Source organism: Petaurus breviceps, unplaced genomic scaffold, assembly GCF_028583685.1.
Source record: "Petaurus breviceps papuanus isolate PSGF00001 unplaced genomic scaffold, PetGlider_PUasm1.0 90977, whole genome shotgun sequence".
Lineage (NCBI taxonomy): Eukaryota > Metazoa > Chordata > Mammalia > Diprotodontia > Petauridae > Petaurus > Petaurus breviceps.
In genome coordinates, this window is record NW_027187391.1 from 63325365 (window position 1) to 63328570 (window position 3206).

Genomic DNA, 3206 nt, shown 5'->3' on the forward strand with positions numbered 1-3206 from the left:
TGGTCATGTTGCCCCTCAGTCACTTGACCCCTGTGCTTTTTGCCACAGTAGGACTCTGCCACCAGACAGGGGAGCTTTCATCCCAAACTCTAGAGTTTTCTCAGCTTCCAGAGGTATTATATGGGTGCCCTTTCTGAGGTCTCCACATGTTCTGGCAAGCTGGACACACACCCCAGGACCTCTACCCTAGACTGCAGTCCAGATCCAAGCAGGTTAAAGCAAGAGTGATTACCCCTCAGACTGGTTCTTGGTCCCCCTACACTCTGCAGTCAAGGAACTGAAGCTGCCATGTGGCACTGGCTGGCTGTGCTGGCTTCTCAGTGGCTTCTTGCCCCAGGGGCAAAAGCCCTCCCACTTACTGGGTCCCAAAGTCCAGACTGCCCTGACCACTCACTTTGTCCTTCGCATCTGTGTGTTGATAAATCTGGAAATGGCCACAGCTGCTGCTGATCTGGAGTCCCTCCAGCAGGCATCTGGTTGGGCCGGCCTGGGGCTAAAGCTTTGGCGTGGGGCTGGGCTCAGCCCCCAGAGCGCTGCTCTGGCTGCTTGGTACCAGCCTGCTGGGCTGTCATCAGTGGGAGGTTAGAATCTCTGTGTCATTTTGTGGGTTCTGCACCTCCAAAGTTTGTTTAGAGTCCCCTTTTTACGTGGTTTGGGGAAGGTGGAAGCTGGATCTGCAGGGAGGTCCTGCTTCTTCTCTACCATCTTGACTCCACCCCCCTCAAATGGTTGATTGTTATAGACATTGACTAGTTTATTTTGTGATCCTAACCTATTCCATTTATCTACCACTCTGTTTCTCAGCCAGTATCAATTAGTTTGGTTATTGCTGCTTTATAATACAGTTTTAGATCTGGTACAGCTAGACTACCTTTCCTTGCATTTCTTTTCATCACATCCCTTCATATTCTGGACCTTGTGTTCTTTCAGATCAATTTTATTATTATTTTTTTCTAGCTCCATAAAATGATTTCTTAGCAATTTTATTCCATTGGCACTGAATAAGTAAATTAATTTAGGTAGAACTGTCATTTTAATTATATTAGCTCAAACTACCAGTAAACGACTGATATTTTTACAATTCTTTAGATCTGACATTATTTGTGTGAAAAGTGTTTTGTAATTGTGTTTGTACAGTTCCTGGGTTATTCTTGCCAGATAGACCCCCCAATATTTTATATTGTCTACAGTTATTTTAAATGGAATTTCTCTTTTTATCTCTTTTTGCTGGGCTTTGTTAGTAATATATAGAAATGCTGATGATTTATGTGGGTTTATTTTATATCCTGGAACTTTATTAACGTTGTTAATTATTTCAAGCATTTTTTTAGCTTGAATCTCTAGGATTCTCTAAGTATAACCTCATATCATCTGCAATGAGTGATAGTTTTGTTTCTTCATTCTCTATTCTAATTCCTTCAATTTCTGTTTCTTCTCTTTTTGCTAAAGTTTTCATTTCTAATGCAATATTAAATTACAGTGGTGATAATGTACATCCTTGCTTTACCCCTGATCTTATTGGAAATGCTTCTAACTTATCCCCATTACATATAATGCTTGTGGATGGTTTTAGATAGATGCTACTTAAGGAAACTCCATTGATTCCTATGCTCTCCAATGTTTTTAATAGGAATATGTGTTGTATTTTGTCAAAACCTTTTGTCTGCCTCTATCAAGATAATCATATGATTTCTGTTAATTTTTTTTATTGATATGGTTTATTTTGCTGATAGTTTTCTTATTATTCAACAAACCCTGCATTGCTAGCATAAATTCCATGTAGTCATAGTAAAATATCTTTATTATAAATTGTTTTAATCTTTTTGCTAACATTTTATTTAAATTTTTTGCATTTATATTAATTAAGGAAATTAAACTATAATTTTCTTTCTCTCTTTTGGTTCTTCCCACTTTAGGTATCAGCACCATATTTATATCACAGAAAGGATTTCATAGGATGCTCCCTTAGTCTCTTTTTCAAAAAAGTTTATATAATATTAGAATTAACGTTTTTTTTTTAAATGTTTGGTTAATTCACTTGTAAATTCATCTGGTTCCAGAGATTTCTTCTTAGGGAGATCATTGATGGCTTGTTCAATTTCTTTTTTTTTTTCTAAAATGGGTTTAATTAAGCATCTTATTTCCTCTTCTGTTAATCTGGATGATACATATTTATAAATATCCATGCTTTTCACTTAGATCATCAGGATTATTGATAAACAGTTGGTCAAAAGAGCCTTTATTATTGTTTTAATTTCCTCTTCATTTGTGGCGAATTCATCCTTTTCATTTTTATAGTGGTAATTTGGTATTCTTCTTTCTTTTTTTACATCAAATTAAATAAAAGGGTTACATAATTTATTGTGTTCATTTTTATTAACTCCATATCTTAGTTTTATTTATTAATTCAAAAGCTCTCTTAATTTCAATTTTATTAATCTTTTTTTTATTTTTCAGAATTTCTAATTTAGTATGCAATTGGGGATTTTTAATTTGTTCTTCTAGCTTTTTTACTTGCATGCTCAATTCATCAATCCCCTCTTTCTCTATGTTATTTATTTAAGCATTTAGAGATATAAAATTTCCCCTATGAACTACTTTGGCTACATCCCATAAGTTTTGTTATGTTGTCTCATTATCGTCATTCTCTTGGATGAAGTTATTGATTGTTTCTATGATTTGTTGTTTGACCCACCAATTCTGTAGGATTAGATTATTTAGTTTTCAATAAATTCTAGTCTATCTTTCCATGACCCTTTGTTACATGGAATTTTATTGCATCATGATCTAAAAAGGATGCATTTAATATTTCTGCTTTTCTGCCATGGTGTGTGAGATTTTTATGCCCTAGTATATGGTCAATTTTTGTGTAGGTGCCATGTATCATTGAGAAAAATGTATATTCCTTTCTATCCCCACTGAATTTTCTCTAGAGGTCTACCATATGTAACATTTCTAAAATTCTATTGACCTCCTTAATTTCTCTCTTGGTTGTTTTGTGGTTGGATTTATCTCCTTCTGAGAGGAGGAGCTTGAAATTCCTCAGTAGGAAAGTTTTACTATATATTTTTTTCATGTAACTTTCTGAACCTTTCTAAGAATCTGGATGCTATGCCACTTGGTGCATATATGTTTAATATTGACACTACTTCACTGTCTATAGTTCCTTTTAGCAGGATATAGTTTCCTTCCTTATCTCTTTTAAT

The 3206-nt window shown here is 35.0% G+C and overlaps 1 pseudogene; it reads left to right on the forward strand.

Annotated features, from left to right (window-relative positions):
• Positions 1-430: 430 nt before the first annotated feature.
• Positions 431-3206, forward strand: part of LOC138152874 (ubiquitin-like-conjugating enzyme ATG3 pseudogene) — a 56394-nt pseudogene continuing 53618 nt past the window's right edge.